Here is a 16,526-nt window from a genome sequence, read left to right as displayed (position 1 = left end):
GAACACTGGGGAGTTTATGGTATATATATTTCCAACTATTGTGTCTGTCTGATACACATGGAATGTGTGCTGCCCAGAGGCAGGCCGCTCTCTCTTACCCGGTCCCACAAAGAGCCCCCTGGCCACGAAGGGACCCTGAAACCCGATCTACTTCACTCAGGCCTTACGTCACCACTTCTCATATCCCCCAGAGTCTCGGGAGAGTCCCGCTGCACAATGCTGCACAAAGGGCAGTCACACACGGTCACACCCACCTGTGTTTCCGAACAATGGTCATCTGTCGGCTGTGCATCACCTGACCGACACTGTCAAACTTAGCCTTCCCCAAACCACCCCCCACCCTCAAAACGAGGCATTAGAGGGGCATTACTAGATTTTTAAGTCATTCATTGGGAAGATTTATCATTTTATTCCCCTGTATGTAAAAGTAATTGCGATTATGATATGTCCTATGTGTCCTCAGCTTTTAACCATCACCCTTGGTGAGCAGTGGCATGACAGGCGCCCGGGGAGCAGTGTGTGGGGACGGTGCACCTTGGCAGTTCGGGATTTAAACCAACAACCTTCCAGTTATGGGACTGTTTCCTTACTCGGCAACCCCAGCCCATTATTTCATTTCAATAAAGGTTTAAAATTAAATTCCTAATGTCCTAAGTAACGTCTGTATTTTCAGATTATATTGAATTAGCCAAAAAGACAATTTTCACAATAATGATAAAGGAGGTGAACGGTATAAAGATGAATTTGCAATAAATATTGGTACATTTTGAAATGTAACTACTTTTTTATATTCAGTTTTGAGATTAATATTTAAGCCTGACCACCCTAATGTTCAAAGGCGTTAACTTTCTCTAAAGTCACAAAAATAATTTTCATAACTGTGAACCAAATTTGTTCCATTCTTGAAAGTTCTTGAAAAGCTCTCAGTGTTTTTTGGTGTCACATGACAACCCTGACGAGCCTGCTTTAGAAAGAAGGCCGTGAAAGCGGGCAGACCTCACAGTTAGTGGTGAGGTGCGGTCAAGAGCCCTTACGGGGAATCCTTCCATGCAGCCCCCTGGTATTCCCAATCAATTGTCTTCCCATCGCTGAAAGCCTCCTCTGACAGCAGAGGCAACCTAGGATTTAAAGGTCAAGTCCACACAAAGAAGATCTGTTCCCATTGCCTAAGGTGCTTTTAATTGCCATTTCTGCTTTTGTTCTCGTGGCATAAAGAAAGGGAAGAGAAAGGCCACTTCTTCTGTACGCCAAAATGCTGATAAATGAGACCTGAGGGGGGAGAAAAATTAGTCTTTGTGATGTAACAAGGTTCCCCGTACTTGAGGGAATCACCCCATTCGGACAGAACCGGGCTCTCGAGGTGTGGAGCACCAGGCCCGGCATAAAGAGCAGGGCGCTGATGTAAATCCGCAGTGCAGAAAAGGCCTCTACCCACAGAGACAGATAAAGCAGTTAGGGCATTGTTTATGAAGTTTCACTTTATTCCCCCTGACAACCGTTTAAACAATGACTGTTGGGAAATGTCCCTCCGTGAACCGGCAACAATAGACAGGATCAGCGGCCTTTCTGTCCGGCTAATGCTTTTATAAAAAGAGGGAAAATCTTCCTTCCTGAAAGAATTAAAGGGCGCTCCATAAAAGGCACCTGCAAACAAGCTCCGAAAGGCCGGCAAACAAAAGCACTTTGTCCGAGTGATGCCACTTTTGTCCAGCCCACAATGAGCCCATGATTTCTATTGCAGAGAAAGAGCACAGTGTGCATAAACAATGTCCCGTCATACATATAGTACACAGACCACTGAGGTAATTGGCTTGGTTCCGAGCCACCTTTGTCCAGTCAGTTCGAATCGGCTGCGGCGTCGGTACATCGCTGGTCTCCGGTAACGTGCGTTCGACTGGAAGAAAAAAATTCATAGCGAACGATAACACAATACTGCACAGATGTGTGCGCTGGACGCGGCTACAAAGGGTTCATAATTCAGTCCTCAGATCCACACAAAAGTTCAAAACCAGCCGCCCGGCATTCTGGGTCGACCGCCTCGGCCTCCCAGCCGATTTTTGGTTGAGCTCCTTCCAGGCCCGGCCTTCCACAACGCTTTTATTCCTCAGCCCGTTCTGCACCTTGTTATTAAAATGAAAGAAACTATAGTGGACGTGGAGGGGGAAAAAGGGCTTTTGTGCATATGATCTTTTGTGCTTTGAGTCTTTAAGATGGCCTTTGTCTCGCACGAGATTGGTATCTGCCACAAACATCACTCGGGCATTGTGGGTAGGGAGATTCATTTTCGTCGTACCCTTTGTTCTTTTCTTTGGGTCCGACTGAGGAGCCACGCCTGCTGCTCTGCCCGTTTGTTCGGTGAACATTCCCCCCTTTGTGGTGCTAGTTGCGCAGGCTGGATCGTCTACACAGGGCTTATCATGGGAGATGGCTGCTGTGGTGTGCCGCCGGCGTACGGTGAACATCGGCTGGCCGCGTGCCAGGGTGGGCCCTGGGCTGACGGAGGAGCGAGGTGGACGTCTATTATATGTTTCACTCTAATGCTCCCGTTCCCCTCTCCACTCCTCTCCTATCACTCTCTCATGCTCCCCTCCTCTATCTTTTATATTCGTTTGTGTTTCCTCACTCTCTATCTTCTTGGCCCTTTTGGTGTCGGGCAATATCAGCGTCCCTCCAGCCCTCCTTCAGAAGATCTCAGGCATCTCCACTTCCCTTCTCGTGCCTCCTCCTCCTCTCTCATCCTTTCGCTCGATTCTCCCCTTGTCCTCCCAGGCAAACTGTACTCTGATATTGTGTGGCAGCCACACCCTCCGCCGACGTGCCCAACACTTTTATTAAATCTGTGCAGGCGCCGGGGCCGCACTGCCGGGTAATCCTACAGTAATTGTTTCCAGATTAGGAGACCCGGGCCACAAAGCAGGCCCGGCCAGGCATGAAATGGCCTCTGCGACGTGGCGGCGGCAGAACCTGCCGAGGTGCGACTCACCTGGATGAAATCCACAAACGTCCACGGCAGCACCGAGTCCAGGTGACCGACGTCCTTAGAAAAATCTGTTGAGGACTCTTCCTGGGGCACAGAGGATGGGGAACAAGCGAAAACACACGTTAGCAGGAGGTTGCCTTACCTGCCATGACATTATTAACACGTTATCTCACTCTTCATACATTTTGTACACTTTACTCTATGGTACAACAGAGATATGGAGCACAGAGAAGTGGAAACGGGGTAACTTAAGGGGAATAAACATTGGAAACTTTATCAAAAATGGTCCGGGCCTACATTAAATGCACTTCACCATTCAAGCATAACCAAAACCCCACTGCAACCTCACGTCCTTATCCGTGATCCTCCTCTTCCAGGCAAACAGCACAGTATGTTACACAATGCCACTTTTGACATTTTTCTCGCAACACTCAGCCTCTGCGACCCCTCCATTGAACTGAATATCGGTTACCTAAGTGGCCGTCATATAAATAGCTTGTATACATTGGGGGCAATATCAGATGGACAAATAGAGAGTCGTATCTAAATTAAACAATGAATCATTATTTTGCCTCTGTTGCACAAAGCCTGCCCTACTTGCTCTCGAATTCGTTGGGGACCCTTTTGTGCGGAAACAAAGACGGAACAGAGGCTCCATACCTGCCTCACTGCCGTGACTGGCAGCGTCACTGACGTTAATTGATTTGCCTCCAATAATGCTCAGGTGTTCATTATCTGAGCAGCGGCTCGGCAGGTGTTCTGCTAGACCCCTTTAGAACCAGGTCCCAGGGCACAGGAGATTAAAGTCCAGCTGTGTTCTGGGAGCCTGTTCAGCTCCGAAACAGTCGTGGCCAGTCCTGCAGCCACAGGTCAGTGGGCTGGCACTCACTGCAGACTCCTGGATTGGAGTGGAGCATCTCTATCCACCAAGGCAGCTGGTCAGAAACACACTCACATATGTTATAATTAACACCCAATCAATTGGAATGCCTCAGCACTGAAAAGTGCTCAAGGTTTCTTCCTTGAGTTACTCTTTTGGTGCTCTTTGGGTGTTTTTTAATGAGTAAATAAGTATAGCAATAACCATTCAGACACTTTTTCTGATCTTTTCCGTATTAATGAATATACAGAGTATACTGTGTGGGTATTTCACCATGTGTTCCAACTTGTGACAATGATCATCAGTAGATACACAATTAAAATGGAATCAACAGAATGGGCACCCTGTGCAATAAAATGATTGGCTGCTTGGATGGGCAGGATGATCAGGTTTACCTTTGAGATTCAGGGACAGTGTTTGACCTGGTGGGTAAGTCCCCACACACTGCTCCCCAGGCGCCTGTCATGGCTGCCCACTGCTCACCAAGGGTGATGGTTAAAAGTAGAGGACACATTTAATTGTGTGCACCGTGTGCTGTGCCGTGATTCACAATCGCTGGAGGAAGGAATGTTGCTTGGTGGCAACACAGTGAAAACACTCAAGGATAATCAGGCACACGATGGACACAAAAACGTCAGGAAAACCTGGCCTGGAGTGGCAGGAATAGTTTGGGTTCTAACAGTAACAAACGGTTCTAATGTAATTGTGCTAATGTGTTCTCTTCTTTTAATCTTGCAACTCTTAACCAGTGAACCTTTACTGGTGTCACGATTCGATTGCCTCGATATCAATGCATCCCATACATTTTCTACATTGTCACATGGATTTTTTCAAATACAAAAGTTAAGGTCTCGTACGCCTGTATGGACGCTATGACTGTCTACAATTAACAGTTTTATCAGTCGTATGTATACATGGCTAGAGGCTTGCACATGACACTAGGATGTGGGCGGAGTTAGTGGTCTGCCCCAGTCCTGATGCAGATCGACTATCCACCAAACAGAGGAAACAAGCAGACTGGCCCAAGCTCCTGTGGTCCCTTTATTATTTCATTTTGTATTACAGCAGGAACGTGAGATTCTCTTTCATCCCGGCGGGCCTCCTTTCTCTGCTGCGGGGCTCAGCACAAAAAAAATTAATTATGTGTTTTTCTAAACTCCTGTTAAGACTCTTGACACTCAGAGACTGTTAGGATCAGTTTTTCCTCAATTCCTGCTTTGTGTTGTGTGTTTTGAAGCACTTTGATCATATTAGTGCAAAAATATGTCACAGTGCGCACAGGTCAGGGGGGGGTACAACAGAGTACAACAAATTTCAACTTTGACCCCGATGCGACAACAAGGCCATCGAATGCCGCGCTGAGCAGCGTGAAACTCATACCCGGAGCGGCACTGTACTCAGGCAGCTACAGTCACTACCTGCACTACCGATGCCGCCGGGAAATCACCAAGCAACATTATTATGATGTAATCGATTATGTTCCGCACACCATCGATGCAAAATCGTCCATGTCTGCATCGCGATGCATCGATTATAAGATTCATTTCAACACCCATAGTGCATACAGGGAATAAACTAATCAAAACTCTTTAAGTACAAAATTTTATTTCAAACTTGGCAAATTTGAGAGGCATAGAACACTTTCTATGATTTCGACCCCCTGTTGTTTGGGTGTCATAGGAGTAGTGAAAGACTTCAGGATGTAAGGTTCACCACTACATTTTGAGGAATGAATACCAATAACAGTTTTGCTCACTTTTATTAATAGGATCTCCCCACATTAAATATGAGCTACAGGCTGCACGTCTGATGTGAGCTCTCCAGCTTATAGCTTCAGGAACACATTGTGTTCAGGACAAACTTCAAAGGAAGACAAATTAGCAGCCTGTTTCTTTATCTCACTGTCTCTATCTCCCTTCCGTTCTTAATAAATCGGAGCAGCAACCCTTGCCTTCAAGTACCCAAGGTGCGCTCTACCCTCCACTGTCCAACGCCACACTCCGACATGCAATGCCGTGTTAACAGACCAGGCAGAGAGAGAAATATCAGCGTCCTTGCTGGTCGGGTTTTTACATCGCAACACAAACTAATCACATGACCACTCACAGGCAAATGATGAACAATACACCGTTATTAAATCAAGCAAAAGCTATACCGATCCATAGTCCCATGTTGGTGGTGACCCCTGGTGGCTGGGGACTGTCACAGGAAGCACTAAACGCAATGCCATTGCCATTATTCGTACTGAATCAGATGCTCAGTCTGTGGTCAATTATTTAAAAACGATCTTTAATATTAGGTTCTACTTATTTTTTATTGTTGCAAAACCGTGCTTGTCCACACGAAAAGGTGCCCAGGTGCTGACCTAAAATGTTCCTCCTCTGACACGCCAGCGTAGGGGACCCATGAGCGCAGCCGAAAAGCAGCTTACCGCTTTATCCCGAGCGCTGCAGCCTCCCAAAAAACACACGCCGGCCGACGGGCGCTTTGCATGACAGCCATCGCATAAACCCAGCCAGGGCATTATTCCTCCACGACCGGCAGCCCCAACAAAACCAGACCTGATTCAAAGTCAAGAGGCGTAAGTACGTTGTACACTTGGAAGCAGGCTAATCTTATTCACAGTGTGAGCGCCCCTTTAGCGGGCAGGACTCCTAAAGGGAAGGCCCCACCACAAGCAACGGCAGCTGCTGCTACCGTTTCTTTGAGAAAAGGCTCCCCGCTCAATTCCGAAAGTGTAAATTATTTGTGCTATTTAAAAAAAAAAAAAAAAAAGAAGATGTCTCTGTAATGTTACTAAGCCATCGCTGACCTAAATTCAAGTGGTGCAAGAATTTACACACACACACACACACACAAGCCCTGAATTTTTGTTACCTCCAGTTACATCATGTCACTTCAGATGTTACTGTATAGAACATACATCAGCTGGGGGTTGGGGGGCTCATGTTGCTTGAGCCAAGATGAGACAAGGAGGTCTTTATCCACCTGACAAACAATATAGGTGAGATGGGTTACGGCTATGCAGTTACACAAAGCCTTCGCGATACACTGGACTTACCTATGAGGTAAGGCAGCGAGACACATCGGGGGACAATGGCTTCAATCGGCTGGTCTTTAAAGAACTGGTATAGATGTCTCAGGGTATCGGCTGCATTAGCATCGCGCCATTTCTCTCGGGCAGAGAACCCCGGGTGCGATCTGCACCACTTTCTCCGGGGACAGGAATATCAGCCAGTGCAGGGTGAGGAGCCTCTTCCCCGACCTCCTTCCCTCCCGAGCCCCCACCCTCTCTGAAATGGAGCGTGATGGTAGTGTCTCGGAGCAGTTGGGGGGGTGGGAATGTGTAGCGAATCGCAGTTCCCTGTAAATATCAAGATAAGGGGACAGGCACGAGACACGCGGTGTGGTCTTGTGCGCCGGCAGGGCGGCCTTTCAGCCAGGCGGGAGCGATAATGGCTGGCGGTCAGGGAGGTGATGGAGCTCACCTGCGCCTCCTCCCAGGCCTCCCAGGCCCCACGGGCCCTCTTTGGGCTCCCCACGGCTGGCCTCGTGCTGCCCGCGCTAATACATTCTAAATCCATTCTCCCCGCCGACGCCGCCAGGGCCTGGCAATCTCCTCTCGCCGCCTTTCATGCAATTAAATGGAGGAAGTGGCGAGCGGAGGGGAGTCCTATCAACCGAGTGCACACACGCGGGCGCGCGCAGAGCACCACCTCCACATTCAATTCACACACGCCCCCGATAGCATCTCCTCGCCCGAGCGTTTTCAGCCGCTCATGAGGGGCGCACGTGGGGGCAGGAATGCAGAGGTGAAAAAACCGGCCGGGCCATGCCGTAAACAAAATCAGATGATCCCGCTTTGTTAAACATAAGCCCCCTCGCCAAGGCCTCACGCAGTGCATGCGCGTGTATGACACCCTACAAGAGCTGACACCGACACCCCCGCCACCATCTTCCAAAGGTCAAAGTTGAAAGCCTGGGTGCTTCAAAATCGTGAGCATTTGATAAGCCTACCCATGGTTAAATGCCAAAATGCCAACAATGTGGCAGGGCGAAGGTTTTGGCCTAATAACCCAATGGGGATTAGCCAGCTGAATAACACTAAATACAGGGGGGATCAAGCGCTGCACATTGGTCACAGCTCTGTAACAGGGAGTTTGAATAGAAATAATACCTATTCTATTTTAATACAAATAATATGGAAATCTCAGAAAGCGCTTGCGAAGACAGAGTCAGGGCTCCACAGCTAATTATGTGCAATGCAACGGAACTTAAAACTTCGAGATGCAATTACTCCACATTATGAAAGTAATACACGTCAACACTCGTACCATTTTTTTTCCCTAATTGAGTCCCGGCTAAGAGCGTGAAATAAATAGTGCGTCGACGAATGGCCAAATAGTTCACAGAACAGAGCGCCAGCCCGGCGTGACAGAACCACAATGACACACGATCCGTCATATTTCATCAATGATTAGCCTGATTGTTCGCCCCAGTTACATACAGAACATGACAGAGTCAACATTTGAGCAGTGGAGCCTGAAAGCCTAACCTTTTAACTGGCCCAAAGAATCACACACACACACACACACACACACACAGGGCCTGTACTACAGCAGCATACCATATCACTTACAAGTGTAAACAGTTGTCAAATCCCCAACAATGCCTGTACAATTACAACTGCGTTACTCACACTGCGAAGGCAGCGTCCAGGAAGGTCTCAGACAATGCGCCGTATCCTTCCGAGACGTGGGGCACTTTCAGTAGAGGTCAAAAATAGAGCTGCACAAGGAGACGCATAAAAGGATATAGATATTCGGACGATTGCTTTATTATTTATTATATTAGCGGTGCACCCATTTTTGAGGGTAAAGTATTTTACTGAAGGTAATGGAGTGATCTGGGTTCATTTAATTTGTATGACACAATAATGTGTATTTGATCAAAAAAACATTCCATGGCTTGGAATTTCATTAAAATTATTATACTCGTAATACCTGTCAATTGTTACCATAATAAATGTGCAGACTTATTCAAAACTAAAGTATTTAAGATATAATTTTTAAGACTATCATGTAGTATATATATATATTTTTTTAGTAATTATATAATATTATCTACATTCATTTTATTTTATTATATGTCAATAAGCTTTTAAATTTATAGTACGAATTATACCCACTTGAAACAATAATCCACCCATCACGGGGTAAAAGTTCTGCACCCCCCCAATTCAAAGCAGCAGTTACCGGCACTGGTTACACTGACTGTTACACGTATCATTAACCTGCCGCCAAAAGGAAATGAAACAGCATTAAACCTCTCGGCAGGCACTCCTCCTATGTGTAGATTAGCAGGGGGGGGGACACACCCAGATAAGCCCACAGGTACACATGCATGCCACAGAACGGCAGCGGGTAAAAACAACAACCTGGAGATTAAGCCCGCTGGTGTTTGCAGGATAAACAGCCAACTAAAATAAGCCTTCATCACAGCACCCGGCCTTAATGCCAAGCAAAACCGCAGGGGCATGAACACCCAAAAATCCTGTTTGTGCGCCGTACAATGTACCTGTTATGACTCACTGTTACTACATTAATAGGTGTCACCCTCGCGTTGAGTTCTCCCAGCCGGGATGTGGACTCTGTTGTCGTCTCGCTATCGGGAGCTTACGCCAAAGCAATCATTTGCTGACAGGTGAACAAAGAATAGAGAATGAAAGAAAAGAAAAAAAAAAAAAAATGAACAGAACAGAAAGTGATTGAAAAGGCAATTTGACAGCTGATATCATTTCTGGGAAAGTTACTTCATATAACTGCTGATTGTGACTGCACTTGAGAAAACAAAGAAAAGAAAAGACAACATGTGCGAATCAATTTTTAGATTGCTGGGCCACACACAATGGAATGAGGGTTCATTTATATACTGGCTTCCTTTTAAATCATATTGCGGGCGCAATCTCATTTCACAGAGATAAGCCACCAGGAGAGAAAAACAACTCTTTGAGTTGGTAATCACAGTTGGAGTGTTTATCCAGTTTCAAGATCATGTCCATCTGCCCAATCCAGTCCACCTAAAAAAAAAAGCGGCCTACACGGCTAATGGAGCAATCGAAAGATTTCTGATAGGCCGCACAGTGTAAACCAGCTACCGTTTACCCACGTCTGTAGTGCAAATACACGGCTTCCGAGATCTACCACCTACAGCATTCGCTGTGGATGGCGGTTCAATTTTTTTTTGTTCTGGATCACGGTTAACAGATAACCCCCCTCTCACACACCCTCTAAAAAAACTCAAGAGGTACACAGAAAAAAGGCTTCTAAATTAATATACTGCTGCTTGTTGCAGTCTATATGTATATTATATATATGCGTGTATGTGTGTGGGTTTGTGTTCTACATTTATACACACATTTATTTCACAGTTCACAGTTCTTTTAAGGTTGTCAATTAAAACCAAATTCCTTTCCTGTCTTTGGGACAGGACTCAAGTAGGGTGGTAGGAGCCTAGTGAGTAGCAAACTCGCCTATGAACCAGAAGACCCAGGTTCAAATCCCACTTACTACCATTGTGTCCCTGAGCAAGACACTTAACCCTATGTTGCTCCAGGGGGGGACTGTCCCTGTAACTACTGATTTGTACGTCGCTCTGGATAAGGGCGTCTGATAAATGCTGTAAATGTAAATGTAAGTTGTGTCACATTGTACTCAGCAGGCAAAAGGCTGATACCTGTTTTGCCACAACTCACACGAATGCAAGGAGGACAGCTGTCCAATATTCCCAGCAGGGACGGAGTCTCTCGAGACCAGAATAAGTGAATAAGTTGTTTTACTCGTGTTGACTCCCTGTTTGAGTTCCAGGGACCGGAGCTGCCTGTGTGGACGTCTAAGGAGCTGGAGGGATCGGCGCCCCCTGCCAGTTTCCCAATATCAGCCTGCACTCTAGTGGCAAATGACTGCGGAACACCAGAACCTCAGCCTCAAATTGTCTATATGAACAGCGTAAATACAAAGCAATAAATCATGTTACCCAGTAAAAAAAAATTAAAATAAAATACTAGAAAAAGACAATAGGTTCACTTACTTTGCTTGAATATGAAGTTTTACATGAGTTACAATTCTGCGTGGATGCAAAATATGCTTTTTTTTAACAGGGAGGGGGAGGTCTTAAAATATATTCTACAAAGACATATTTGAAAGCCATAATAGAACAGATACTGTGCTGAATTTGTGGCTTAAATATCACACACTGATTTTATCCCACACATCCACTGGTGGCGGCTCATCTTTGAAAGGACTGTCGAAACCCCTCATTTATCTTAACACACTTTACAGTCCGAGTGATCTGCCGTGACCAGGTGCTCATGCTGTGCGTGAAATACGACCCCTAAGGACAATTTCCAGTTAAGCTTTTCATCCACGAATAAAACAATATGGCAGCACCCTGAGAAGCATCACAATGCTGTCAAAAAGAAGAAAGGCCAGGGTTCTAGTACTTATAAATACTGTATTGCTTTTTTTTTTTTTTTTTTTACTGAATCACTCACTGCAGTTAATTCAGCTATAAATCCACACGTGCATGAAGCCACTGTCATTTTTCACCGATTCCCTTTATGTAAAAATATCTGTCTGACAGCTCAGTTGTTAATTCATTAATCGGTACAAGCCTTCATAATGCAGTTCAGGATTAAATTTATCGTAGAAAAATCCAAGTTGAAATCTTCAAATGAATGCCCAGTCTTAATGGGTCTTTATGGAATGAAAAATGCTTTTTAGGTGTTATTTCACTTAAATGGACCTACAATGAAAAAGGGTTCTCCAGGGGTTTCATGTGAAAGACACTAGAGGGCTCACCAACAGGGTTGACATCAAAGAAGCCTATTGGTGACCTGAGGACGCCCTGGAACATGCGGTTGTGGAGAGTCTGTGCTGAGTTCACCAAAACGTTAAACAACACCAGACTTCGCAGGAATCCAAATATGACAGCCGCTCCAGTCAAACCTGAACAAACACACAAAGCCAAGGTCCATCAAGTGAGCTCCTCCTCCCATTTTCCCCCAAACGTGTTCCATGTGACACCCTTTTCACTTCTCCTTTCTTTGTCTGGGCGTAAACACAGAACGGGGACAAGATTCCTCTTAATCTCTTTTTCTTCGCTGAACTGTTGTGTTCAGCCCGGGCCGACAGAGGTAGAAATCTGGCCCTGAGCATTGTGAGAGGAAAAGCTCATGGAAATTGGAAAGGTGGGAAGTGAAGGACAATAACAACAGACCTCGGGGCAAGCCAATATGGGGAGAAAAGAAGAAGCTATCTTCTTGTACAGCTGAACCTCCTGTATACAAGACAGACACTGGCCCTTGAAGGGCCTGGGCTCCGGCCAATGAGCCGGGATGCGCTCCGCTGAATGGTCAGATTTTTGGAGCCCCGGCAGCACACAAAGGGATTCAACCTTACTTTGCCTCACCTGCGTAAACACCCAGGTAAAGGTCAAGGTCCCGCTCCTGTGTGTCATTGTGCCCACTGAAGATGGACCCGGCGACATTGAGATGCTCCTGTTTAGAGGCCCTGCCAGGCACAAAGCAATCAGACACACAAGGACAAATAAGCACTCCACACGGCACAGAGGCCAAGACGGTCTGTGGAACATAAAGGCAGCGCTGCACAGCTGGCAGCAAACATCATGACCTATGGCCACTTTCTTCTATTAGAGATAGAGTAATGCATTGATACCTATACCTATAATATTAGAAAGGCTCACCACCCAGTCAGCCACCAGTCTTGAAGGATATATGCAACCTGAAAAAAAAGTTGATTTATTTGAAACATTAGATCTGAACAGTAAAAAAAAAAAAAACATCTGATTCTACATTTAAAAACATTGAGAAACATTTGAGGATGGTCAGAGTTTGCCGGACTGAACTGACCTGAGCGAGGACGTTGAGCACGGTGAGGCCCAACAGAAGAGACACTCCAGCTCTGGCACGGAAGTATTTCATGTAAAGGCTGACCGGGATGGTTCCTTCAGGATGGCACTCTACTGCCACTGCATGCTCAGACTTTGGAAGTGAAAGTGAAGTGAAAGTCATTGTGAAACACTGCAGCACAGCACGAAATGTGTCCTCTGCTTTTAAGCATCACCCTTGGTGAGCAGTGGGCAGCCATGACAGGCGCATTCAGTTCTTGAATTTGATGTGTTAGATTTAACATCTCCAAAATTACAGGTCTTGTGATGTGGTCCTGCATGCCTAAGTAGGAACAACCGGTGAAGAGTGAATGCAGCCAGCACTAGATCTCTACATTCTAAACAATTGTGCATCTTTATTTGCATGACAATATTGGCTACATGTTAATGCATGTAAATATACTTGATTTTTTAAAATCCCAGGTTATCCCATAATCACATTAGCCCTCGTTTCCTTGTGCTTTCCAGGAGTCATCTTGAGACGAAATGCCACTGCCATCTGGTGGTGTAATACAGTAATGACTGTCCTTCAGACTAAACTGTTAGGGTGGTCACTAACACTCAGCACGAAAACGATAAAACTAGCTGTCTGCACCATACAAAGACATAAATGTATTTGGGACCTACTGGATACTGACTGAGAGCATGGAGGCGTGTGAGGGAGTAGAGCGCTGGGAGAGGGAGCGGCTGAAACAAACAGGACTGAGGCCTTGCGGGGTGGCCTGCTGTGGTTGATGGGGTTGGTTCCCCGCCTCCTTTCTTTTGAGAAGCGTGATGAAGTCTATACCGGAGTGCTTCAGTTCATCATACGTACCCAGTGCTACCATCCGGCCCTAATGTAAACACACAGTCAACAAAAAAAATGTTCTAGAATCAGTTTGGACATTTTCTATTTAACAACTGCCATTGAATTGTTGCTTTTAATACAGATTTCTTATATCTCGGTTCAACAAAATTCATTTAATTGACATTTAATTAACAGTCTGCATCTACAATGACAAGAACCTCATTCAGGACCAGTATCCTATCTGCAGCCTGTAAGTACTGAAGCTGATGAGTGACCAGGATACGAGGCTTCTTTCTCAGCAGACCACAAATACACCTGCACACAAGTTAGAACTTAGTATTATGAAAATTCTAAATAGAACATAGGTCATGCAAAAAAAAAAAAAACATAAAATCCAGAGAACAGGAAGATGATCTGCTGCAATCGTGGGACTTACTTTTCAAACAGGTGCTTCCCCACCTCTGCATCAACAGCGCTGAGAGGATCATCCAGGAGATAGATGTCTCCATCCTGATCCCTTAAAATACAGAGTTCCAACACACAAAGGAGCAAAATAGTAGATTTTGCATAAATGTGGCTCAGACATATGAAATAGTGGTTTACTCTTGTTTTTTGAAAGCTGAGGTCAGGAGAAGGAGGTTGTATCTGCATATTTGGAAAGCCACACCTGGCAAGGTTTACACGTGCCTTCTGACCACCGCTCAAGTTTGACCCTTGGTCACCAATGACTCGTAGATCACCATCTGGCAACAGCTCCATGTCCTGAACAGAATAATTCCAATAATAAGAAAAAACACAACCAGGACAAAATCTTTTTTTTTTTTTTACGCAAAACACACCCACTTAAAGTTTAAAAGGGATTTAAAGTTTCGATAACTGAAACTGAGCACAAAAACTGCAAATTAATGCACAAATATGCTTCCAAACCTGAGTCATCAGAACATTTTTCTAAAGGAAAGCGCTGAGGTAATCGGTCCAAAAGCTGGGATGAGCACTTCTGAACGTCTTTAAGCATATTCCTCCATGTAACATCACTGAAATGTTTATCTGTGTTTTCTTTCCCATGCAAAAATGTCCAAATATGCCTATGTTACACACATAATGGCAAGAGCACAGTGCAGCAACAGTCTGCTGCTTGGTTGATATCGCATTCAAATTCAGCCATGGAAATTGAAATAAGCATGAAAAGCTCGGTGTGTGGCGCTGCCTGTGGGCTCTTTGCTAATATAGCAGTCAGCCACTTTCTTATTTCCCTATTCCTGTCTTCATTTATATATTTATTTATTTATTTATTTATTTATTTATTTCATGCCAGTCTGTTGAATGGGTCCTGTTGGTGCCACTTGGGTTCCTATTCCCTCTAGAGTGATTAGGCATCAGTTTTTATTACCTGAACATGTAAAATGTAAAACATCAAAGATTCTCAACATCAGATAAAGGTCTTTTAAATCTGTGCTCAGCACATCAGGAAGTCAAACAGCTTTAGGACGGGAGTGTTGGGGAAGCGGGGGGCTCTTCTTAAATGCAAACCTCATTGCAAACCTCGGTAATATGAATTTGCTTGCCTCCCTGTAAATCAGCTAAAACTTTTTTTTATTTAGAAATCCCACTTGTGGCCAGATGTGTATGGGGCTGCTTACTCTCTTAAGGGAACAGGCGTGCAGCACCTGCTCATACTTCTGGGCATTGAACTCCTTGCCAAACACAATGTTCCCTGATGCTCCCAGGGAAAATCCATGGCTGCTGGGATGCGTAGGTCAGTTCACCTTTGACCTTCACCACACCCATCTCTTGAGGCAGCTCTCCCAGAATTGTGCTCAGTAGAGATGACTGGGTGCAAATAAAAGGAAATGAAACACATATTTTTGGTAAAATTCATCCTTAAATGACCTTAAAACGTGGGTCTTATCGTCTGACATTAACTTATTTCAAAAAGAAGTTCATTACAATTTACATTACAGTTTTCATATCGAAATGGAACATTATTGGTATTGGTATATTGAATGCACAAACATCATTTAATTTGATCAAAGCAACTTAGTACACAAGGCCTATAGTTTATAAAAGTTATGAAGGCCGACTGTATATGTTTGAAAAGCACACATTATGCAGTTTATTAAAATTACTGAATCAATACAACATGCCAAATGACTTCATTAATGGTCCCCTAATATTGTATCTGAAATTCAGCCTCCAGTCCCACCACGAGATTTCACCAGGACGCGCCGCTTCAAGGTCTGTAGCTTTAAAGGCTAATGAGGAGGAAATTACTCCATCAGCACCATTCTACAAGTACATTGTTTGGCGCAGACAGAAAGTCGTTTCAGCGTTTTTCCCGAAAACGAACCCACTGGTTCTTCAGAGATCAATACATTTGTGCTAATTTTTACATCTAAGAACCGACCAACTGCGATGTTTCACGTTTTCAAGCCATGATGGTCGATGGAGTTACTTTTTTTTTAGGGGAGGGGTGAGAAATTCTTTGGCCGGAAAAAAACATGAGTAACGGGATGTAACCTTTCCCCTTATAATGACATAAGGCGACCAATTCCATATCCGGCCGTCTGAGCTGCCACTCTCTGAGCTGTGAAGCAGAATAACCAAAGCACCTTTGACCTATTGCCATTCCAAGCCACTGCAGGACCATAGACCGGTTAGGAGAATTCGTGTTAGTGATAAATAATTTTCATGATTGGGGACCTTTAAAAGTTTAGTTTGACCGAAGGGTAAACAGACCTTTCCCGCTCCAACAGGTCCAATAACAGCAAGGAGTTGCTCTGACCTCACAGTGAGAGACACATTCTGAAGAGCCGGCCAACTCAGCGACTGTAGCAAAAGAGCTACATTATAAGCAAACATAACATGGCAACGGATCAAACACTGAATAACACTGAATAAAACAGAGGGGGGGT

At 45.0% G+C, this 16,526-nt stretch overlaps 1 pseudogene; it reads right to left on the bottom strand.

The window, feature by feature from the left end:
* The window catches only part of LOC114796878 (multidrug resistance-associated protein 4-like), a 40,776-nt pseudogene that overhangs the window by 20,206 nt on the left and 4,044 nt on the right, over positions 1–16,526 (bottom strand).

Source organism: Denticeps clupeoides, chromosome 9 (genome assembly GCF_900700375.1).
Source record: "Denticeps clupeoides chromosome 9, fDenClu1.1, whole genome shotgun sequence".
Classification (NCBI taxonomy): domain Eukaryota; kingdom Metazoa; phylum Chordata; class Actinopteri; order Clupeiformes; family Denticipitidae; genus Denticeps; species Denticeps clupeoides.
Note: the sequence above shows the minus strand (reverse complement) of the source record. Positions and strands in the feature narration are given on the sequence as shown.